Here is a 26,294-nt window from a genome sequence, read left to right as displayed (position 1 = left end):
TTGAAAATGCATGTGAAGAATTAGTTATTTCATTAAATAGGAGGAGATAGAAGCAATACAGCTAAAATAATATATTTACATAATGGAACTTAATTGTTTTACTAAATTGAAATATTAAATGACCTAAGTAGATATTTAACTCTTGTTTATATCCCTAAACATTTTTACAATCCAGTTGACAAGAAAAACTTTTGAGTGTCTTCTTATTGAGGCCTCCTTATCTTTGAGGATCTATTACACATGCTAATTACTACATAATCGATATCTCTAGCCTAACCCTTTCTCTTGAACTCCAGACTCAGATATCTAAGTATCTCCCAGGCATCTCCACTAGCATGTTCCACAAAAGAGACAGCAGAGCTAAATGGTTCAGAGTGCAGACTTGGGGTTAAACAGACTGGGTTCAACTCCTGATTCCATCATTTACCAGCTGTGTTAACTTTGGACACATTACTTCGCTTCTCTGACCCTCAGTTTCTTCATCTGTAAAATGGGGATGGATAAAAATAGCACTGACTTCATAGGATTTTGTGAAAATTAAACGAAATATATACCTAACGTACTTTGCAGAATAGATTTTAGTAAATAATCAATAAGTTATATATTCTATTATAAGAAACACATACACACACATCTCTTTGAAAACAGTCATTTTTCCCCCTAGTGTGCCTTAGCTGGCAGCTCTTTCTTTAGACTTGCTGTACCTGAACTGGTAGTAAAGATGTTTTGTAGCAGTTGTCAAAGGTTAGCATGTATGAACAGTATACAAAGAAACACATATTTGGAATGCTAGCTACATAATTCACTCTATATTGCAAGTTGGAAAAACAGAAACATCAAAATATTTTGCAACACTTATTTAATATTTGTCACATAACACCATATGGGGTATAGCAGTTATTTTGTATATGTCTTATCTTCAACACTAGATTATGAGCTTCTTTATAAAATGAACACAGCATTTTAGGCATTTTTATATCCTTTTTTCATAATGCCTATCACAATGCCTTGCATAGAGTAGGTATTCAATAGATATCAATCAAGTAAAAAAAGAAAGAAATCTACCTTGTCCTTTTATAATAACAAATGCAAATTTTTCAATCTTAAATAAATGGCAGGCTGAAATATATTTTACTAATCTTTGGGAGAATTAATTATTTAAATTCTCTTTTCTTCTCCAGATTATTTCCTTTAATCCTAGACCAATTTTATACATGTTGCAGACCTATGCATTCTTGGTAGTTTGTTTGACTGAACGCGTATGAAATCATTACAGGTTACTATTATCTACGAGTTTTGTAAAAGCTTGAGCAATTGGAAACATTAGCTATATTGCTTTTAAAAAACATGTCTAAAATTATAGTAATGTCTTGACAGGTTACCCTTTCTTCTCTTTCTCCTTTTATTCCATATCCTCTCTCACAAAGTATTTGATGGTATATTTTGCAAAACAGTGAACTATTGGAATCAAAACTCCTGCTTGAAGTTCCAAATCATTAACCTTCAAATTCAAGTACCTAAGATGAACTATTTAATATTAACGTGCTGAAAGAACAGCAAAAAGCAGGGATAGTGTAAAAAGCTATGCTATGAATATAAGTAAGTCTAGAGCAGTACTCGAGAAGGGGAGGGATGGGAAAGGGAAAGGAAATGAGAATATTATGAATATTATGAGAATATTATTTGGTGGCATTCTTCCCCCTCTCCTCCTCCTTACCGATTTGTCCTTCCTTTTTTACTGTTTAAATTCACTTGTCAAATAATCAGTAACCCCGTACTATGAAATAAATCACAAAAAGGGTTTAACACATAGTAAACACTCAGTAAAGGTTGATAAATGTCAGCAATTTGTATTATTATTGTACTCGTATATCACTTCTTTGCTCTTACCTTGACCTCTTTTCCTCAGTTTACATATAGGCAGGGTATGTCGTCAGGGTTGGAATAGAGGAGGATCAGGAAGACTCTTTTTTTAATACTTAATGTCTGCCTGAATAAGCTTTTAAAAATAGTGTCTCAAAATTGTAGAATAGATAAACAAGATTGTACTGTATAGCACAGGGAAATATACACAAGATCTTATGGTAGCTCACAGAGAAAAAAATGTGACAATGAATATATATATGTTAATGTATAACTGAAAAATTATGCTCTACACTAGAATTTGACACAACATTATAAAATGATTATAAATCAATAAAAAATGTTAAAAAAAAAGTGTCTTGAATTCACCTTTTTCACAAAATCTACATTAAACTCCCTGCTCCACCCCTCCAATCAGGAGCGTTCCAAGTAGGCAGGAAATGGCATGCTTCTTAAGGTTCCTCAATGAGGCAATTAATGTCCATTTCTCTATCTAATGTCTATTTAAAAATGCATTCTGTATCCAAAAAACACTGAACAAGCCCGTATATCTTATGTTTATGCATCAAGTTAAACTACCTATAATTTTTAAGTGTTTGAAAGTTGATGTAACTCAATTTTCTGTAACAAGATATCTTTTACTTTCCCACAGTACAGTGAATAGTCATATATATGACTTACATATTACAGCATTGCTTATTTTATGTTTCCCAGAAACAGATTTTCTTTCTTTTTGCAAGTGGGTTTCTTAGTCTCCCACCTTTAATGTTATTGACTTTGGACTGTATTATTTCTCCACACAGAGTGTGCTATAAGACTTCCAGTTAAACAAGGCAGATTAGAAACATGCATCCAACTCTGCTGCTGCATGAAGCTCCACTAAAATGACAGCAAAGGAATTTTTTTTAAAAGGATGTAAATAAAGAAGGACAGAGAGAACAGAAGAGAAGACAACAGCAGACAAGTGATGTCGAAAAAATTTTGGAAGCTGGAAAGCAACAGATGAGATGAATGCTAAGCTTACTTTACAAACTGGAAAAAGCTGAAACCTAAGGCTGGTGGTGACGGGTTCAGTTTTTAAAGTTACTGGGTATCTCTCAGCTACAGGATGCAGGGAGCACTAAAAAGAGAAGGATTGATCAAAAGTATGTATAAGAAAGAAATTAGATCCCAAAAGCTCCTTATCCATTCGAACAAAAGATTCAAGTTTTACATTCTACGGTAATTGAAACATCTTTCCAGAAAAGAAGCTCTAATGTTGGAAGCAATAGGCATAGCTGAGGGCTGGACTGTGAATTTTAATGAAAATAGGGATTGAATCTCTATTTATTAAATAATAAGACTGTCCTCAACCTTTCTGTCAGTTGATTTCTAAGACACTCTCAGCTGAGCAGGAGATTGGAGGATTCTGGAGAAGCTGACCAGCACAAGCGTAAAGGCCTACAGACACTGATATTTGGGGTCTCCTGTTGAAAAGACTGAATTTCTGCCCAGTTACTCCCCAGTGAAGCTCACCAATCCACAAGTCCTAATAATTGAGACAGAACTTTTTTGTGTCTCATTCTTAAATATTTCCTTTCTTGGGTCACAGTATAGCCTTGTGGCTTTTGCCTTTATAAATCCGACACTTTCTCTTCCCTGGAACACTCTTTTGGTTTTACCTGTATCTGTATTTCACAGATTACAATTCCTAAGACCCCAAATAAACTCTTTTCTTATTTGCAGACTTCTTGGGGGGGGGTTGGGGGAGGGGTCAACAATTTAATCTGGTCATCCAGCTACAGTTCAGAGAATTAAGGCTGATGGTAGGAAGCCCACTGAGGAAAACTGGCTTGATACTTGGCTCACAGGCTCTCCATCATTATTGATGAGAAAGGAAGGTCATTTACTGGCAGGCCAGGAATTCTGAGATAGTTTACTAAACTTAAAAAAAAGGAATTCACCCAATTTATACATACTGCAGGTGAATTCTGGTGGACAGAGTTTCTTGGCTTTTCTTCCTAGCCTCAGGATAAAAAAAAATAATAATAATAAAGAGACTTTTAAAAGTTAAACGTGAAAACCCACAGTGAGCATCATACTCAATGGTGAAAGACTAACAGCTTTTCCTCTAAGATCAGGAGCAACACAAGGATACCCACTTTGGCCACTTCTGTTCGACATAGTATTAGAAGTTCTATCCAGAGCATTTAGGTAAGGAAAATAAGTTAAGAGCATCCAAATTAGAAAGGAAGAAGTAAGATTATCTCTGTTCACAAATGACATAATCTAATATGCAGAAAAACCTAGAGTTTCCACAAAAGAACTGTTAGAACTAATAAACTAATTCAGCAAAGTTGTAGGATACAAAATGAACACATAAAAATAAGTTGCATTTTTATACACTAGCAGTGAACAATTTGAGGGGGAAATGAAGAAAACATTTCCATTGACAATAGCATCAAATAGAATAATATATTTAGAAATACAGAACCAAGGAGGCAAAAGACTTGCAGATTAAAAACTACACAAAAATATCTATTAGAACTGATAAAAGAATTCAGCAAGGTAGCAAAATAAAAGACTAACATACAGAAATTTGTTCCATTTCTTTACACCAAAAATGAAATATCAGAAAGAAAAAGTAGAAAAAAAAACCATTTTAAAATCACATCAGAAAAATAAAATACCTAGGAATAAGCTTAACCAAGGAGGTGAAAGACCTATATGCTAAAAACTATAAAACATTTTAATAAAGGAAACTGGAGATGATTCAAAGAAATGGAAATATATCCCACGTTCGTGGATTGGAAGAATTAACACTGTCAAAATGGCCATAGCACCCAAAGCAATCTACAGATTTAATGCAATCCTGAGGAAAAAGAACAAAGCTAGAGGAATAACCTTCCCAGACTTCAGACAATACTCCAAAACTACAGTAATCAAAACAGCATGGTATTGGCACAAAAACAGGCATATGAATAAATGGAACAGAATAGAGAGCCCAGAAATAAACCTACACACCTACGGTCAATTAATCTTCGACAAAAGAGACAAGAATATACAATGGAGAAGAGACAGTCTCTTCAGCAAGTGGTGTTGGGAAAGCTGGACAGCCCAGCTGCATGTAAATCAATGAAGTTAGAACACTCCCTCACACCTTACACAAAAATAAACTCAAAATGCCTTATAAATGTAAGACATGACAGCATAAAACCCCTCAAGAGAACACAGGTAAAATATTCTCTGATATAAATCATAGTAATGTTTTCCTAGGCTAGTCTCCCAAGACAAAAGAAATAAAAGCAAAAATAAACAAATAGGATCTAATAAAATTTATAAGCTTTTGCACAGCAAAGGAAACCATAAACAAAACAAAAAGACAATATACAGACTGGGAAAAAGTATTTTTCAAATGATGCAACCAACAAGGGTTTAATTTTCAAAATATACAAACAGCTCACACAACTCAATACCAAAAAAACAAAAACAAAAACCCCGTCAAAAAATAGGCAGAAGACCTAAATAGACATTTCTCCAAAGAAGAAATACAGACGGCCAACAGGCACATGAAAAGATGTTCAACATCACTACTTATTAGAGAGATGCAAATCAAAACTACAATGAGATTATTACCTCACACCAGTCAGAATAGCCATCGTTAAAAAGTCTGCAAACGGTAAATGCTAGAGAAGGTGTCGAGAAAAAGGAACCCTCCCACTGTTGGTAGAAATGTAGACTAGTGCAGCTACTGTAGAGAACAGTATGAAGGTTCCTTAAAAAATGAAAAATATAGTTACCATATGATCCAGCAATCTCACTCCTGGGCATTTATCTGGAAAGGACATAAACTCTAATTTAGAAAGATAGATGCACCCCAATGTTCATATCAGCACTCTTTAAAATAGCCAAGACATGGAAGCAATCTAAATGTCCATCAATAGATGACTGGATAAAGAAGATGTGAGATATACATACACACACACACAATGGAATATTACTCAGCCATAAAAAGAATGAAATAATGCCGTTTGCAGCAACATGGATAGACCTAGAGACCATCATACTAAGTGAAGTAAGTCAGAAAGAGAAAGACAAATACCATATGACATCACTTATATGTAGAGTCTAAAAAAAATTACAAATGAACTTATTTACAAAACAGAAACAGACTCACAGACATAGAAAACAAACAGTGTTATCAAAGGAGAAAGGAGGGGAGGGATAAATTAGGAGTATGGGATTAACAGAGACACACTACTATATATAAGATAGATAAACAACAAGGATTTACTGTATAGCACAGGGAATTATATTCAATATCTTATAATAGTACATAATGGAAAGAAATCTGAAAACTATAATATATATATATATATAAAACTGAATCACTTTGCTGTACATCTGAAACAGAATATTGTAAATCAACTATACTTCAATTTTAAGAAACCCTGCAAAATGTTGCTGAAAGAAATTAAAGAAGACAAAAACAAATGGAAAGACATCCTGTGTTCATGGATTGGAAGATGTAATATTAAGATGTCGATACTACCCTAAGTGATCTATAGATTTAAAGTAATCCCTGTCAAAATCCCAATGATAGTTTTTGCAGGGGAAAAACTCAACAGCATGGGTTCTGTCATCTTCAGGAAGAGCTCTGCACTAAGACATAAAAAATCAGTACAGACATAAATACGCAGCACAGGTTTGACATATCCTGCATCCATTCATTCATGGAGTTAACAGGCATTAAGAACAAATTCTACACTATCGCTTTGGTTAAGTTTTAGGCTTCTCCAAAGTGGAAACAAGGAAGTAAAATGTGGAAAGTCTGCTGTACTAAATTCAGATGTTAAATCTAAGAAGAGATGGCTCCTTTCCATTAAGATTTCAACCTGCTCAAGTTTCTTATAAAAGATGATTTAAAAATATGCCCTAAGCTCTAAACCCCTCTTTACATCTAGTTATTGTCCTTTTTACATACTTTCTGCCCCTGCACCAACGTTCTACGAAGAATTCTCCACACTCAGTTCACATCTCCCTGCACCTCCCCTCCAGTTCTGTCTCTATCCCTCATTAATGGGGCTGGGTTCCCCCAACACTTCCACTGAAATTACACTTGCCAACTCAATAACCACCTCTTTATCACTTCTACTATACATCAAGAATGTTGAAATGATTGTTTAAATACAGACAAACAGGTATTTCCCCAAGAGGAAAGGATTACCTTCCCTCAAGAATTCGATTGTTTGGATATAGACAGGATCATACTAGAGTGTGATCAGTCACTGAAAAACTCAGGTTGTGAAATACCTTCCATGGAGACAGAGTCAGATAATGTATAGGCGGTGGTCTGAATAATGGGCTTTCAAATGAAGCACACTTTTTCTCTGACATAGCTCATACTTTTGCTTTACTGAAACGGATTTTGTAAATATTTTTAGTGCAAGTTAGCAATAATTATTTGTGGTCACTTCAATAACCTTATCTGGTTTTCATTTCTTTCTCAAGGGATCCTTTCTCAAGGGATTACTAGTATGAAATAAAATAGGTGTTCCAAACTCTGCCATGATTAAATATAGTCTGAAAGCATTATGTGATATACCATATTTAGACAATATAATGGTGGGTCTAGGGAACTCTTGCAGTTTCCTGACTGCTAAGTCAAAATTCTTTTACCACATCATAGAAATCATGATGCTGGACTTTCCTCTGTATCCATTAAGTGAAATAAAATAATAAACCCACAAAATAAGTATACATGAATCCATACTGATATAAATGAATTTTTGAATTAATAAAGAAATGGGTGACAGTAAACTATGTTTATCAAATAGTTCCCCAAAAATCTATATAGATATCTTCCTTCCATGAGGTGAACCTTCCCCCTCCTACTGCTGAGGTCAGGGCAGACTTAGTTACTCATTTCTAAAGACCAGAATAGGCAAACAGAAAACAGTTACTGTACACTGGAGAAACTCGACAAACACCACATTAACCCAGTGACGAAGGTCAACATCTCCAATGATCCAGTGACATCATGTGGATACCATCCTCCCAGATATGATGTGACAAGAAGGACACTTCAACTCTTGTGGTATCCTTTCTCCAAACCCAGAACCACAGTCTAATCACGAGAAAAAGAATAGACTATACCTGTACTCTTCAAGACTGTCAGGGTCATGAAAACAGTGTGGCAGTTCCTCAAACAGTTAAACAGAGTTACCACATGGCCCAGCAGTTCCACTCTTAGGGACATAGCCAAGAGAAATGACAACATACATCTACACATAAACTTGTACGTGAATGTATGCAGCATCGTTATTCATAAATGCCAAAAGTGGAAACAACCCAAATGTCCACCAATTAATGCACAGATAAAGAAAATATGGTATATTATTTGGCAATAGAAAGGAATGAAATACTGATATATACTAAGATACGGATGAACCTTGAAACCATCATGCCAACTGAAAGAAGTCAAATGTGGGAAAGAATGGATATTGCACGATTCCATTTATATGAAATGTCCATAAAGAAGCCATCAGTATAGCCGTGCCCAAGGAATTCCGCCCCTCCTTTCAACCCAGACTTCCAGAAAGCTCCATCTGATGGGTTTGGGCCACAGTCCTGCCCACCCACCTTCTTGTTCACTGTTCAAACTGCAATTCAAGCTTCTGTCACCAGGTGGCACCAACATGCCACCATCATCCAAGTCTCAGTATACTAAGAGTCTTCAAGAAATTAGAAATACATAACCTCTCTTAAAATCCAGCCTGTGGACCTACCCAGAATGATTCGAATTCAGATTGAGAAAACAGATAGGTGTAAAGGAAGATTGTAAAAACATATACTCCGGGGCCTGCACATGGTGAAACACCAAGTGACAGCAGTGAGCCTTGGTAGTTGATGGTGGCAGGTGAAGGGCAGCTCAGGGCAGGCTGGAGGTGACTAGAGAGAATGGAGAGTTGGAACAGGAGTTGGAACAAGGTCTGGGCAGCTCTGTTCAGTGTCCTGGACAGGGGTTGACAGAAGGAGTGTTTGGGAGTCAGATGGGAAGCCTGTAGAAGAGTAGGGTGGGTAATGGAGGGTGAATGCTGTGTTTCCTGATAGGGACACTCTGTACAGTCTACACTGCAAATCGGCCAATAGTGATGAAGGAAGAGGTAATTCAGTGAGCATGGTGTAGATTTGGGGTCAACAGCAGATGGAACTGCTTTAATATATTTATGATTATTCCAAACGGAATTGGTACCATGGTAAACAAACAGGTTCATGACAGTTTTACTCTTTGCAAAATGTACAATTTTTCCTTAAAAAAAGAATAACAAAAACAGAGGTGAATGTGATGTCACCTGGTGGCTAGATCCACCAGCATTTAAGACTGCAGCTCTGAGAGTCTCAGACCAGAGCGCTCAGGAGGGAGGAGGGAAGCATGGAGGTTGGGAGCTTGACTTAATGGGATCAGTTAGGGTTTTCTGGATTTTCACTTAACTGGAGTAATCCTCTGTATCCATCACTTTTCTAGGATAGGAAAATGCACATTTTCTGGAACATCTAAACATGAGACTAGATGTCCATCTCCAGTCTGAACTGAGTGTAAAGCTGCAACTGTGAGCATGTACTTGAGGTGGTAGAGCCAGAGGGGACATAGAAACACACACACAGACACACACACAGACACACACACAAAACACACACACACACACAGAGTCAATTTAACTTTTAAAATCTACTTAATTTCCCCCATTAAATTGAATACTTTCACAAAGTAGTAAGTGTATGTGCTTTTGTCAATCTGTTCACAAGTATTTTTTGTCTTCAACATTTTACCTAAGTGCCATTTTTCTTGAGTACATTTCAAACAATATATGAAAGTATATTTATAGACTGAAATTGTCCTGCAACTCTCACTAGTCCCACTCCTAACACAAAAGGGTCTGTCATCATTGGTGCCTCCTCTCCCGACGTGTCCCTGTAGGTGAAGGCCCGTGATCATAGACACCTGCACATGCTCATGGTCTTTTCCAAGAGACTTCACATTACTCTTTTGCATCTTGCCTTTTCCACGTAATGTTAACTCTCATGATTTAAAAAATATTTTCATGATATTAGTTCCTGTGATTTTAGCGTATTTTAACATGTTGACTATTCCTGTATATTTTCATGTGACTCTCAGTTGAAATTATTTGCCAATTTCTTTGATAGTAAGGATTTTGCACAAATCATGGATCCTAACCCAATATCTGAAGTGTAGTTTGCAAATATTTTACCTGAAGTCGTCACCACAATTCTTTGCATTTTTAAATTTAGAATTTGCTTTTTAATTTCAAAAAAATATTGTAACTTGCAAAAACCATTATAATAATAACTTTTTAAAAAGTTGGCAACAGCCCCAGGAGAATGTAATGGCATCCTATAGGGAAGTTAAAGCATTCAGAGTCCTGGACGCATAAAAATAAAGTGGAAGAACTTTAGAATAATTCCAGACTAAGCTGCTGATAGGGGGATGATGAAAAGTGTTCCCTGATTTACATAAGCTCCCCTAAGGTCAGTACCCAGGTATGAATGCTGGTCATAATGAAGGGTAGCTTGAATAGTAGTTTGGATTAAAGGAAATGAAATATAAAGTACAATTTTTAAAAGCAGTTCTTTACATGTCACTTTCGTTCCCTCCAGATGATTTGCCCAGAGTATATGAGGTGTAGCAGGACTTCAATGACCTTTTAAAAGCCGAGACTCAGCAGTAGGAGCCCACGGAGCCTCGGGCTGAGGTAGACATTGTGAAAAGTCATTTCTCACTGTTTCCCTTAATGAGAAGATAGAGATCTTTATGAAGAAATCAAATGTCTCTCTGATATGCCTTGAGTTCAAAGTTTTGGAGTCAGAAGGATCTCTAGGTTCTTGGGAGACTCAGAAGCTCATAAGAGCTGCCCAACAATGTGCCTCTGAGCAGATCCTAATCCAGTTCCCCACACTGCGGAGACAGGCTTGTCTTTGACTCACCTGATAAGCTCAGTGAAAGATGGCACCAGGGCAGCAAAGTGTGGTGTTTGCCTAACTGCTACTCCTGGACTGCTCTATGTGTTAATATATTTATAGAAAAATTCTGGACTTACCCCAGTCACCAGTGCAGGGGTCCTCAGATCATTCATCATCCAGCCACGTCACAGTAAGATTCAGCCAACTGCTGTCTCCCTATGAGGCAAAAATTCCAAGAATTATTACCATTTCTCTGATGCACAAGTGTCCACTCTTTCATTCACTAATAACTAAGCATATATTGAGCTCAAAGTCCATACTATTGCATTGGTATTGTCTCCTTAACTCTATAGGAGAAATAAGAGGGTAAGAAGGGAAGTGAATACATGGCAAATTTGGGGCTTAAAATGAGATGAGATTCCTCCTTCATATTAACGTTTAAACTTGCTTAAGTTTCAAGGATTGAGGATTTTAAAAAATTCCTTCTTGGACCACTTATCTACATTCAGCCACAGTGATTTATTTGTCTCTGCTCCTCTCTCTCTCTCTCAGTCTGTGTGTGTGTGTGTGTGTGTGTGTGTGTGTATCTCCCCCTTCAAATATGCAGTTCCAAAAAGTGATTTCTGCATTCCCTGTTAACATTCCTCATTCCCACTGATTCCTTATCTCACTGCACTGTAGCTTCTGCTGTCATGATTGCAATGAACGTGCTCTCACCAAGGTCACAAGCTACCCTTTTGTCACTAAGTCCAGATATTCTGTATAAATATATCAATATATGAATACTATTAATGACCACATAAAATAAGCATGCTTGTGCAGATCACTCCTGTCACTTAACATCAAATATTTGACAGTTTACAGGCCTGAAGTATGAACTGCTGGGTACAAAGCCAAGCTGTCCTGCTCCCTAACAGTGCAGTCCGGGGCCAAGTCCGTATTCTCCCTGTTTCTCAGGGGTCTTTTTCTAATTAATAGACTATTTTTTAGAGCAGTTTTAGGTATCCAAAAAAATGAGTGAAACATACACTCCCATATACTCCATCAACTCCCTCCCATTTCCCCTATTGTCAGCACTTTGCATTAGTGTGCTACATTTTTTGCAAATTGTGAGTCAATATTGATGTACTTCTATTAATAGTGTTTAAACCCACAGTTTACATTAAGGTTCACTCTTTGTGCCTTATAGTCTATGGGTTTTGCCAAATGTATAATGACATATCCACCACTATGATATCATACAGAATAGTTTTACTGCTCTAAAAATCTCTTGTGCTCCCCTACTCATCCCTCTCTCCCTCCCCTCTGAACCCCTGGCAGCCACTGATCTTTTTGCTGTCTCCATAGTTTTCCTTCTCCGGAATGTCATATCACCATAACCACACAGTAAGTAGCCTTTTCAGGTTATCCTCCTTCATTTAGCAATATGCATTTATGCTGCCTCCATGGCTTGACAGCTCATTCCTTTTTATTGCTAAAAATAGTCAATTTATAGATGTACCACACTTTGTCTTGCTATTCACCTTTTGAAATAGATCTTGGTTGCTTCCAAGGTTGGCACAACATCTTCACCAGCATTTGGTGTTGTCTGTATTTTAGATTTTGGCCATTCCAATAGATGTGTAGTGGTATCTCATTGTTTTAATTTGCAATTCCCTAATAACAGATGCTATTGAATATCTCTTCTATATGCTCATTTGCCATCTGTTTTTTTTTTTTTTTGGTGAGGCATCTGTTAAGTTCTTTGCCCATTTAAAAAACTGCATTGTTTATTTTCTCATTGTTGAGGTTTAAGTGTTCCCTGTATATTCTGAATTACAGTCCTTTCTCAGATATGTGTTTTGTAAACTTTTTCTCCCAGTCTATGGCTTGTAATTTCAATCTCAGAACAGTGGTTTTCACAGAGCAGAAGTTTTTAATTTCAATTAAGTTCAACTTACCAATGTTTTCTTTTATAGATTGCATTTTTGGTATTGTATCTGAAAACCCAATGTCATCTAGGTTTTCTCCTATGTTCATTTCTAGGAGTTTTATGGTTTGTGTTTTCCATTTGAATTAATTAATCCAATCCAATTAATTAATTAATTAATTCCAATTAATTCCATTTGAATTAATTTTTGTGAAAGATGTAAGGTTTGGGTCTACATTTTTTCCCCCGCAGGTGGATAGCCAGTTATTCCAGAACCAACTGGAATGTCCCTCATTTTTTAATACATAAAATGGGGATTAGGAACAGCAGCTACCTCATAAGAGTGTATAATTCAATATATAAAAATGCTTAGCACTAAATAAATTTTAGCTATTTAAATTTCTGGGAGGCGTCAAATGGACACAGAAGCCAACTTGAAGAGGCTAATACTGGCCAATTCTGTTACAACTGGGACATGAAAGGAAATAATTACAATGGCAGATAGTAACCCTTTGAGCAAAATAGGAATCTATGAGTCACACCTATGAAATAAATACATGAATAAATAAATAAACAATAGGGGAGAAGGGAAAACTCTACCAACATCTGAATGTCAATTAATAAATCTAGAAGGAATGACAAAATTATAAAAGCAGCACTTAACAACTAAAATAGTCATGACAGATTCAGGTAAGAATCATGAAAGGATTTTCAGTCTGTACCAAATCCACAGCAATCACTGGGTCACCATGGTAACCATGCTGGACAAGGAAAGCTAGGGAAAAAACAAACAGCAACCATCTTGATTTGTTTCCTAATATGTGCTAGGAACTAAGCAGGACTGACATAACACACAATAATTAATCTCAAACATTCCTCACAATAAATATTCCTCATAGCTTCATCAATATATACACACATACATTCAAACACACCCACATTCATACAAGCTTTCTCCCTCTTTTTTTTTTTTTAACCATCCAAGAAGCCAGGAATTCATCAAGGTGGATTTGTCTGAGGATAAAGAAGAAAACTCCACAATTCAATCCTAACCACATAAAGTATAAAGCTACAAAACTATTTCATTTTAGTGACTGATTTTCTGGAAATGACCTATAGAATTATAATAATCTCTGTGAGAGTTTTCTCCCTTGTTTTGGTACATGGTCAATAACACCTAAAAGCTGACATGGAAATCTAGGTAAGTGAATATTGTGACGGTAAGTTTTATGTGTCAACTTAGCAGGACCACAGTGCCCAGATATTTGATCAAACATTATTCTAGGTGTTTCTGTGAAAGTGCTTCTGAGTGAGGATTACATTTAAATAGGTAAAATTTGGGAAAAGCACTTAGCCCTCCATAATGTGGGTGGACTTCATCCAGTCAGTTGAAGGTCTGGATAGAACAAAGGGCTGACCTTCTCTGAGCAAGAGGGAATTCTGCCAGGACATTGCCTTTGGACTTCATCTACAATATCAGCTTTCCATTCACCAGCAGACTGCCTTCAGACTCCAACTCTAACTCTCTTCTGAGTCTCCAGCTTGCCAGCCTCCCCATCAGGTTTTGTACTTGCCAGCCTATACAATCTCATGAGTCAATTCCTCAAAATAAATCTCTATCTATATATAAACATCCTATTGGCTTTGTTTCTCTGGAGAACTCTAATACAAGAGTGAAGCATCAAGTATTTTTTCCATCCTAGAATAATCTGTGCTTTCTAGCAAAAAGATTACCTAGCAACATATGCGTACTGACAGACTACTTGTCATTTTGTTGCTGAGAGAAATTAAAGGTGTAAATAAATGAAAGGGTATACCATCTTCATGGGTCAGAAGTGCTAGCATTGCTAAGATGTCTATTCTCTTCAAACTGATCTATAGATTCAGTACATTCCCAATAAAAATCACAGCATACATCTTTCAAAAAGAAACTGACAAACATCTAAACATCATGTGGAAATACAAAGGGTTTTCACTATGAAAAACTAACTTTGAAAAAGAAGAACAAATTTGGAGAATTAGCATTACCTTATTTCAAGACTCATTATAAGTCTACGGTATCCAAGAGAGTATGGAATGAAGGTAAAAATGTATATAAAAGGAAAAAATGAAGAGTACAGAAATAGACCCACACACATATGGACAACTAATTTTTGACAAAGCTACAAAGAAAATTCAGTGGAGAAAGGACAGTCCTTTCAACAAATGGTATTGGGACAAGTGCATATCCATATGCCCAAATAAAAACTGTAATCCATATAATGCATCATATACAAAAGTCAACTCAAATGAATCACAGACCTAAATACAAAAGCTAAAACTATAAAAATTCTAGAAGAAAACACAGGAGAAAACTCTTGTGATCCCAGCTTAAGTGAACACTTCTTAAACACAACATGAAAAGCAGAATCAAATCCATAAATGAATAAACTGATAAACTAGACTTCTTCAAAATTAAAGAAAAAAACTGTTCTTCCAGACACAGTTGAGAGAATTAAAAGATAAGTCTCTGACTGGGAGAAAATATTTACAAATCATAGATCTGACAGAAGACTTGTATACAGAACTTTAAAATCTCAGAAGGTCAATAAGAAAAAAATAAGACACTCTAATAAATAAGTGGTCAAAGATCTACAACGTCAGATAATCACAAAAAGATACTTAACATCATTAGTCATTGGGGAAGCATAATCCCACTACACCCCTCTAAGAAAGGCCAAAATTAAAAGGCTGACCATACCAAGTCTTGGCAAGATTGTGGAGGATGGAAGTCTCACACATTGCTGGTAGCAATGAAAAATGCTGCAGCCACTTTGAAAAACAGATTGTCAGTTTCTTACAATGTTAATCTTACAACTGCCATATGACCCAGCCATTAAAGTCCTAAGTATTCACCAGTAAAGAAGGAAGCATATACCCAAGCAAAGATTTATACACCAATATTCATAGCAGCTTTATTTACAAGTGGCCCAAATTGGAAATAAACCAAATATCCAATACTAGGTAAATGGACAGAACAAACTATGGTATATCCATATAATGCAACATTACTCAACAACAAAAAAGAGCAACTATTTGTATGTGCAACAAATGGATAAATCCAGAAATAATTAAGTTGAAAGAAAGAAGACAGACAAAATAAGAGTACACACTGTATGATTCCTTTCATATAAAATTATAGGAAAGGAAAACTAATTTATAGTGACAGAAGACCAGTGGTTGCCTGGGAATGGGGTAGGGTGACTTGGAGAGGGAGGCAGGAGAGAGTAGGTGGGGGCATTACAAAGTAGCATAGAGAAATTTTGAGGTGACGGATTTGTTCATTATCTTGACTGTAGTATTAGATTTATAGGTGCATATATATATCAAAACATTAGAGCACATACTTTAATTACGCACAGGGTATTGTATGTCAACTATACCTCAACAAAGTATTTGAAATATATTTATATATACATAATTCTGATGTAATGAAATTAATCAGGTGAAATATTCCCAGGATTATGCTCATGTAGTATTAACAGGTCCACACTACGTTTTATCAAATTGGTCCCCAACCAAAATAGAAATAATCATTTGTAATGAAATATATCCAAATACCTATAGAAAGTTGATGTCCATTTCCTCTGAAGTATAGAAATAAAAATATTAAATCCTAGGAGAATAATCATAGTGATATTTAAGAGCAAGTAGATATTTTAGGGAATAAGGGTGAGTATTATTATAATTGGGCAAACTCCAGAGTAACATATTTTTTTTAATATTAAGTTCTAGTAACTAACATTTTAAACTAACAGCTGGAAAATGTTTGACTCTAAAAATCTCATTATACAACAGAAAAACACTATAGGCACAAGGGAAGAATGTGCATTACAATGTCAAATAGCTAAGTAGATCTAACAGTTGCATATTTCCACATCCACCTATGAGATACATGGAATTCCTGATATTATTTACATGGTGAAAACAGTTTAGGGATATTTACTGAAAATCCATGTTCAATCAAAATTCCTTCTCCAACTGAACCATTTACTGCTTTTCAAAAAAAAAAAAAAAAGGCATCTCTAAGATGGACCTGAAGGGCTACTAAAAAATTGCTGATAGAATGAAATTCCACCTGCTAAAAACCTCGTTCCCATGATGAGATCAAGGTAGCTTCCTTACTTCTAGGCTAGTTTGTGAGCCTCACAGGAGCTATTCCACAGCATGTTTTTGTTCAGATCTATGAACTCACTTGAGTCAGGTGTCACATTCCACCAAAGATGTTAAGTGTTGGGGGTCTCCTGGAAGCCGCTGCCCTTGAACCTGGAGTAGGAGCTTCAGGAGCCATCAGGACACAGATCCTCAGAACCTGCCTCCTTCAGACACCTGATATGAGCTGGGCCACCGGCATGAGGATCAGCATTCCTTCTCTTTCCCTTGTCTATCCCCCAACAACAAAGTTGAAAAGGAATAAGAAGTGGCCTGAATTCATACAGACATTCATGATCCCGCAATAACCACAGAACCATCGACTTACTCCTGTGTTATCACTGAAACGTTTACACTGATCCTGTGGGTAAAGCATTCTCAGCCCCATTTTACAGAAGGGGAAACTGAGGCTCAGAGTCGTTACCTGTCTCACTTCCCGCGCCCCTGCCCTTAGAAGTAAAGTGGCTCCAGGACACCCCTGGAGGAGGACACCGCACTCACTGGTGCCCGGGGTGGGGGTGGGGGGCGTGAGGACCCCAATGTCTTTACGTACAAGACAGCCGGGGCACCGAGTCTCAAAGCAGGAAAGGGAGACTTGGATATGGAGCCCTTTGTCTCCCCACACCCCAGGACGGCCCAGCCCCCACCGCAGGGACCTACACCCTCAGCTGAGTCTCAAACACCTGATGGAGGGACCGGGCTCCTCACCAGGCAGCGTCCGTCTCCTTTAAAATGTCGTCAAGGTCGCCGTATTGACGTCAGGTTTCTACGGCAACCGCCAGGCGCCGGCAAGTCTTCCAGATGCGAAATACCTCCTCATACTTCTCTACCGCCACACCTTTAGTTGAAGGCAAAACGCCTTACATCTTCAGGCTGCCACGTGAGAAAGCATTTTAATTAGAGACACTAAACTGGGACTTGGGCAGTTGGTGGAACTGTGCTTAATTTGCTGGAACAAAGAAAGTCCCAGTCCTCAGAAGCTTTGGTTACTTGAAAAAAGACAGTCAGGGAGTATTATCAGTGTACAGAGAATGGGGAAATATCCTAGGATTCTAGACAATGAGCTAGCCCTCCTGAAGGTGGACTTGCAAAATCACAGGACATGTTAAGCAGTTAGCCATCTGTGGTAGAGAAATAAAAGACTGTCTATAGTCATGTGACTGAATCATCTATAGATATATATACAAAAATGTCATTTAAGAATTCAGTTATTTCAGGGAGGCAGACCTAAAATATCATTTAGTAGGCAGAGACCTATGTCAATTGGTTTTTCCTGGGGAATTCTCAGCCTCCATTCCTGATGTTTTCTTTCATGTGGAGAAAATATGTTCCTTTACATATATTCTTTCCCCAAATTATTACATTATACTTATTTTTAAGCAACTTGTCTTTTTAATTCAGCATGATAGCCTAGGATATTAATTTGTATATTAATTTGATATATCTTTTAATGTTAACTCAGGATGTATATTAATTATTATATGAATTATCTGTTCATATCATTTGACTATTTCTCTATTCATTAGTAAGACTTCATTCCATATCCAGGATATTAAGTAGGCTAATTAGGGATTTAGTATAAAAGTACCACTAGAACAAAAAACAACCATTCTAAATACTAAATGAAAAGAGAGCAAATAAAACACACAGTATATATATGAATGTATGTATACACACAATGTTAAATTAGCAAATAAAGGATGACACCTACTGTGTTTATGACTAAGTCTGTGTGTGTGCAGTGAAAATATGCAAAACAATATTATATTTTGTTTAGAGAAATTCTCATATAGTGTAAAAGAATGAAGCAATGCCTGGAAATGATAATCATCTCCTTCTGAATAAGGATTATCTCTAGGGAAGAAAAAGAGTAAAGTTTTTTTAACCTAGATTAATTTGATAGCTCTATATGTTTTTAACTGAAATATTTCATAAGTAGCAGAGCTTTTAGTGGATATAGTTTTTATCATAAATATAATTCATACTCATTTTAGAAAATGCTTAATATCAAGCCAAGTGCAAAGGTTAAAAATATTAATACCCAGCAATTTCATCATGATTGAAATTCACATTGTGCTATTTCATTCCACTGTTTTTTTGTTCATGAATGTATGTACATGTAGTATATGTGCATTACATACACAATTCATATAACTATTATCATACTATATGTACAGATTAGGATCATGTGGTTTTAGTTGTTTTTTTGTTTTTCTCTGACCTTAACTTTTATCTTAAAAACTAACAAGTGGATGAATTATTATGATTAAATGACAAGGATAAATATGACCTAATTTTGCTTCTTAATGTACCCTTTAGCAGCTGACCCAACCCTGATTCTTAAACAAAGCATCTGATTGGAAAAGCCATACCTGTAGCACAGTAAATAATATGTCTGGGTCTGCTCATTAGTTTTCTATACAGTTCCTTTAATCTGTATTTCAACCACTTTATCTGAACTTTATAAAATTATAAAAATAATGGAACATTGTAATACCTGGCAATTTAATCCTCACTCCTATAAATCACCCTTTCAGTGGTGGTAGGAGTAATAATATTATAACTTTTATTAATATTGAACAATAATAAAAGATACCAAAAATTAAAGGGCATATAAGCAGATAAATTGCTTGCTTTTGATCATGCAACCAGCAAGTAATATTTCCCAGCATCACATCCCTGTCCTTCTGACCCTTAAGACCACTGTTTATACATTGAGTGTCTTCTGCATTGGGTTGGAGGCCAACAATAGGAAGGGACTCACCTAAGGCCCTGTGGTCAGTTAAAGGATCCAGCAACCGGGACACAAGTTTCATGACTCCCATCTTCTGTCTAGCTGACCCGTTCCTATTCTTTTCTCTTCTGTACTATTTCTTCTTCCTGGGGCTCAATAAGAAATTGCTTCACCCATCTCAAACTAGAAAGAAAATAAGAGACCAGAAAACATATGGAATAATGAGATAGAACCAGTATTCACTTCTTGTGGCTACATTTCCAGGTGCACTTTTTTCAAATCTTTTCTTCTATGGTACATAGGTATTTTTTCTTGGAACCAGGAATCTCTTTCCTAAGACTCTATTCAAGAGATGCCATAAAGACAAAAGGCAGAAGTACAAAGCCATTTCTCACAGAACAAATCGTAACAGCAGAAGGCCAAAAATAAGACGGATGTCTACTGATGAGGGACTGGCTGAATAACCTAAGGTCCATCTACATCCTAGACAACTATGCACCTATAAAAGCAGTGAAGACTCCCTCTCCAGACTGCTGTAGAGTTATCGCCAGGATATATTGTTAAGTGAAAAGCAAGGGTGCAGAAAAATGTGTAGAGCAGCTGTTATTCAATATGGTAGACACCAGTCACACATGACAATTTAAATTTAAGTTAATTCAATTTAGATGAAATAAAAATTTTAGTTCCTCAGTCACATTCACTACATTTCAGATGATCCACAGCCACAAGTAGTCAGTGGCTACTGTGTTGGATTATGAAGACATGGAATATTTTCATCTCCGTAGAAATTTCTGTTGCTCAGTACTGGTGTAAAATATGCCATCTTTTACCTATGAAAGGGGAAGAAAACTAACATATGTGTTATAGTTGCTTGTATTTTTGAAAAGTGTAGGAAAGTTAAAACCAAAAAAATGACCAAAATGATTACCTCTAAGGTGACAGAGGAGCAGTCTGGATGGAAAGAGATGATATATAACCTCATTAAAAAATATATTACATACTTATAGGTTCCGTGTACCAAAAAGGGCAAGAAACAATGACCAACACAGTAGCAATGAGCAACTCTAGTCCTCAGATTGAGTCTCCTAAACATATTTCCCACTAAAGGAAACCAACTTCCTTGGAGAAATGATTGAGGAGGGAGGCAGGGAGAAAGGGAACTGAAACCCAGACCTATTGTCTAGAGACTTCTTTAAAGGTTTAAAATTAACCTGTTCAAAATTAACAACCAGGCTCAGGAAACACTTTTGCTTAAGTAATGGAAAAAGCTATCCTAAAGGAACAGAAAGCCCTGACCTGATCTAATCTATATGACCACAATGTTTGAGGGTCCAGGTTGCTTAATCTTGCTTTTTTCAAACTGTTTGTTTCACAGAGCAGAACTAACTGGAGGAATAAGCACAAAAAGGGGCAGTCAATGAGGAGACAAGAAACCACAAGAAGATGAATAAAAGGACCCAGTTGAGACCCCAAAAGTGGGATTTCTTATGTTAAGCTACTTGGCTTATGGCTGCCTCACTCAAGTGCCTTCTCTCCCTCTGAGCAATAAAGCAGCTTTTCACTTTGTCCTTCTGCTCTGCTGGGAAATCTTTCAAAGTCCACAGCAAGAACCCACTCTTTTGCGGGCTTCCCCTATTCTGGAGAGGGGGAGGTCTTTCTATCCACTAACAGTTGATTCCAGGTCTATGTAAGGAGTTTACTAGATAAGCCTGGACTGAACTCTCACATTAGAAAGCATGCCAAAGACTCATAAGCCAACTAAAATAGGCTCCACTGGCCAAAGATAGAACAATTTGAGTGTCAAATAAAATGAGTGCAATGAATTAAAACATCAAATGTAGGAAAAGCTGGAGTTCATGATGATATTCTAAAAGAAAAAACAAAACCCAACAAATCCAACTCTTAATCACCTTTGGAAGGAAGCAATTAATTATTTTGAAATGTGGAAATATTACCAAAGACTTGTCAGGGAAGAAGTGTTGGCTGAAAAAAAATGTACAACCTAAAAGTTGAGAATTATGTTTAATTTGGCAGACTTTCTGAGGACTTCCAGCCCAGGAGGCAGCCTCTCAGATAGTGCTGAGGGACTGCTCCGAAGAGGTAAGGGAGCAGCCAGGATATATAAAGAGTTTTGCAAGAAAAAATGGGTAGTTGGAACATCAAAAGATGACTGTTAATTACAGAAAACCAGACATCTCAAGTTAATAAATTTAACACTTTTCTGTGTAGGGGAAGATGCAAGAGTCTGGGCTTACCTAAATCCTTCTTTTGATATGCACTTAGCTATCTAGGGCCAGTATCCTGTTCTTTCCCATCCTGAGTCCTCTCAGGGTGCATATTAGGGGTGGCTTCAGTGGCTGGGGCCTGGCAGTGGGCAGCCCCTTTGTCTCCATACTGAGTTCCCTCAGGCTCACCATCAGGGGCTGCAGTAGTGGATGACAGGCAATACTTTTCATTCATAGAAAAAAATTTCCTTTACCCTTCCAGGTTCCTCTGACTGGTCTAAGAATTAAATTGACATAAGACAGATTAACAGGAGAAAATCAAACAAAATTTTATAACATGTACACATGGAAGAAACCCAGGAAAACTGAGTAAATGAGTAAATGAGTAAACTCACCAAAATGGCTGAAAGCCTCATCTTAAACACATCTTCAGCTAAAGACTAAAGAGGATTTTGGGGGTAGTGGTTTGGGATTTCAAAGAGAAAGAAGGCAATTCACATGGAGATGGAAAAGCGAATGTTTGGTAAAGAAATGTTTGCTGGGCTATGCAGAGACCATGAGACACAGAGAGGACTCTGATCTCTAGGGCCTGCCTAGACTTTCCCCCACCACATCTAGCCCATCCTCTTTCCAGACATCTCGGGCAATAGCTCTATTTTGGAAACAGGCACTTTATCTAAATTCTTTAGGCAGCTAAGGGGGACATAAAAAGTAAGACTTCCCGAGTCTTCTGTTTCCTAAAAATAATCAGCCTCAAATAATCCTCAAGCCAAAGAGGCACATTTTGGGGGGGGGCAACTTTTGCTCCCCTAAAGAAATAAACATTCATCCTATCCTTCCTGTGCAAACCATACCTCAGTGGAACTTAATAGCTGATATGGGGAAGTTCCTTTAATAGAAGAATTCCAGGAAACAAATGCAGAAGAAAATGTACAGTTTTAACATCATCCCTTTGAAACTTTTGACTGAAAAAAAAACGTACAATGTAAGAGCTGTGAGTTGAATTTTATTCAGTTTATTCAGAGTCTTACTGAGGACGATAACCTGGGAGATAGACTCTCCTCAGCTCTGAGGAACTGCTCTGAAGAGGTAGGGAGAGAGGCCAGTATATGTATGATTTTGGCTAAGGAATACACGTAGTCCTGTACAAATCTCGGTAGAAGGTCACTGCTAGTCACAAGGAACAGGTATCTCAATTGATGATTTCAGTGCTTTTCTATTGATGAAGTAAAATTCATATTTTAACTTAAGCATAACATTCTCTTTGTGTGCCTGTTTGGACCTCCTGCCTCCCCCTTTAGTGTGCAAGGTGCATGTGCATTACATATTAACCAGGCCTCCTCAAATGTGGAAATGCCTGTTTGACTGTAAAGATTCTTCTGACATTAACAGTGTAATTTCTTTAAAAATTAGCCTTCTTTCCCAACTCTGTAAGGGGTCATGGTGACTTGCTGCTCTATTTGTACATGCTTATCTGGATTATGTACCTTTGGTAAACTCTACATAAAAATGTCAATATGTCATTTTGATGTACAATCCTTTGTCTCAAAAATGTTTAACTGTGCCTTTGACTTTAAAAAAGCAGAACAGCTCTCAGAGCTTGAGAGTCTGTCATCAGGGTTATAATCCTCAGTTTAGCATGAATAAAATTCTCTTTTTTTCTTGATTGTTAATTGAATTTTTGTCAACACCATGTATGGGAATATGCAAGAATCCCAAGATAATAAAAGTTTTTTCCTGAAATATACCTAACTTTCTAAAGGGCCTGTTTCCAAAGCACAGAGTGCCTCATCCTGTTCTTAGTCCTGAATTCCTTTCAGGGATGTACTATAGATCTGCAACTGTAGTAGCTAATGACTTAGTTTTTGTAGAACTGGATGGTTAGCAACACTCCCTGATTTACACAAACTCTAATGAAATGCAGATCTAGGCAATCATCTGCAAAGGCTGCAAAAAACATGAGGTGAAAAGCATAGGTGAAATTTTATAAAGGATGGATCAGGCTGACAACACCTGAACCTGTGAAAGAAAAAAACAAATTGGTATCAGTATTGCCAAGAGAGCTCTCTAAAATGGAGCTGGGAGGACACTGAGGAAGTGTGATGTATGCACATCTCAGCCTGAATGGAATCTGACCTTTTGACCATTTGTTGGGCTGCACCCCACAAACCTTGTAATTGCCCAGCTGTAAGACAAGAAGCCCAGAGCCAGTGACAGAGACATCAATGGTTTTTTTGAATAGGGAATCTTAGATGTCTGAAGCAAGGTCCTAGAGCAACACCCCACTGCAGGTGGCAGATGGCAGGCAGGACATGGCAGTAGTCTTCACTACAGGGAAGTGGTGGGGACAATACTGTGGAGTTTGAGGACAAGAAAGAGGCCCCATAGAGAGCCAAAGTGGGCGCCAGTCACAAGACGTCTGCCTGCACCCCACTCACATCATGAAGACATAAATCAGAAAACACAAAGAACATTCCTCTCCCAACATGTAAAGTAATAGCTTGGGAACTAGCTTCTGTGGGGTCCATAGACATCTGTCAGATCCCTGCTCCAAGGCCCCTCAGGTGCCCAGCTGCTGCCCTTTAAAGATAATAAAGACTTAGCAGAGAGAATGATCATCTATACAATGCCTGGAAGCCTGGAAGCCTGACCTCCAGAACTGGTCTAAATGCTCTACCAAAATCCCTAGCCCTACCCTTTCACAACATCCTCCTTGACTGTTACCACAAAATAAATCAATCAGAGAATTGTGCACAACTGATCACATACCCTGCAACTCCCTTTGTGCCTGATGTCACATAAGCACAAGGAGTTAAAGCGTAATAGAAAAGACCAAATCTAACTCCATATTAGATCTGTTTCTTTGGCTTTAACACTGTGCTCTGTTTCCTAGGTTTAGTCTTGTTGGTTCTGCATCTTTTGTAAAAGAATGTTGCCTGTAGCCGGAAATATACAAGATAGTCTATTCTCAAGGCCCTAACCTTTAAGGATATTAACACTTTTCCATTCATATAAAGATAGCAAGATGCAGAATAGAAAATAATGCTTGTTTTGTTGGTTTACAGGGACACCATGATCTGACGCACGTGGACAGCTGCAAGAACAAAGGATTCCAAGAACAAAGAATTCCTACACCAAGAAGTTTGCAGCAACCAAGCATACCCCCTCCTCCCCTTTTTAGTATAAAAGGAGCCTGAATTCCAGGACATTAGTCTGCCATCTTCTTGGTCTGCCAGCTTTCCGAATAAAGTCATTATTCCTTGGCCCAACACCTTGTCTCCCGGTTTATTGGCCTGTTGTGTGGTGAGCAGAACAAGTTTGGACTTGGTAACAAAAGTTTACCCTCCCTTACAAAAGACTTCAGCAATCAACCCTCGATGCACAGACACCTCTCGTCTGTCTGCCCGCTGTTGCCTGTAGCAGCATATCTAACCTTTTCTTTTCTTTTAAACTTTTCTTTCAGTTTTCCTTGTTTCTGGTAAATTCTTTTACTGCCCGCAGTACCAGCCTGCCTTGTCACATGACAGTTACCAGTTTTAGAGGTAACTGACGTCAGGTTGGCTCATTGCTTACCAGGGAAACCAGCAGAGAGGCAAGTTCATCATAGCCCCTTGGGCTAACAACCTTCATAGGGTAGATATATTCCCTTTGATAAACTATCTTAGTGGAGCAGTTCTGATCTAAAGATTAGAACAATCACTAGCTGGGGCCAGGGGAAAGTAGTAGGCATTTACTGATTAGGCTCTACGATTAACAGGGAAGGTCAGTCTTCTGAGTGGGGTGAGGGGGAGCAGGCGATGTACAGAGAGCAAGAGAACAGCTTTCTTGGGTGGTCTGATTATGCACCAATTATTGTTCTAGGGAAGGCATCCAGAATATCTGCCAGAAACTAAAGATACTTATCAGACCTGTACCCTAAAACAACTTGTGACGGCCATCCCTTGAGGACAAATATTTCCTTTCTTGTGTCAGAGTACAGCCTCACGGCTTTTGCCTTTATAAGTCCCTGACTCTTTCTCTTCCCTGGAACACTATTTCAGTTTTACCCCAGTCTTTATATCCCAAATTACAATTCTTAAGGTCCCAAATAAATTATTTTCTTATTTGCAGACTTCTGCATTTTTTTGGTTGACAAACCCAGTGATCAATCTTAGTGTCACAAGAGGAGAGACAATCGAACATAATGAGCCTCCTGGTGTAAGGCTTTAAAGAGTAAACAACATCACATCTGAGGTACTCTTGCCAAAAATCTGAATTGGATCTAAATCTAATCATCAATGTAATAGAAATGGGGAGAGGGAGAACAGAAGAACATTAACAACACAATAAGGATACAATCAGCAGGTTTTGGTACCAAGTGTTTCTAAAGGAAGAGAAATTTAAGGATGAGTATTCTGAATTGATTCTGGGG

The 26,294-nt window shown here is 37.4% G+C and overlaps 1 long non-coding RNA gene across 2 annotated transcripts in view; it reads right to left on the bottom strand.

Annotated features, from left to right (window-relative positions):
* LOC116662017 overlaps window positions 1-26,294 on the bottom strand; it is an 88,436-nt gene that overhangs the window by 28,602 nt on the left and 33,540 nt on the right. For both annotated transcript variants that reach the window (XR_004317991.1, XR_004317992.1), the window contains 3 exons: window positions 19,689-19,841; window positions 17,633-17,797; window positions 10,962-11,040 (listed from right to left, as the gene is read on the bottom strand). This is a non-coding gene — a long non-coding RNA (uncharacterized LOC116662017). The remainder of the gene's footprint in view (window positions 1-10,961; window positions 11,041-17,632; window positions 17,798-19,688; window positions 19,842-26,294) is intronic.

Source organism: Camelus ferus, chromosome X (genome assembly GCF_009834535.1).
Source record: "Camelus ferus isolate YT-003-E chromosome X, BCGSAC_Cfer_1.0, whole genome shotgun sequence".
NCBI lineage: Eukaryota > Metazoa > Chordata > Mammalia > Artiodactyla > Camelidae > Camelus > Camelus ferus.
This window is presented reverse-complemented; position numbering and strand designations above follow the sequence as displayed.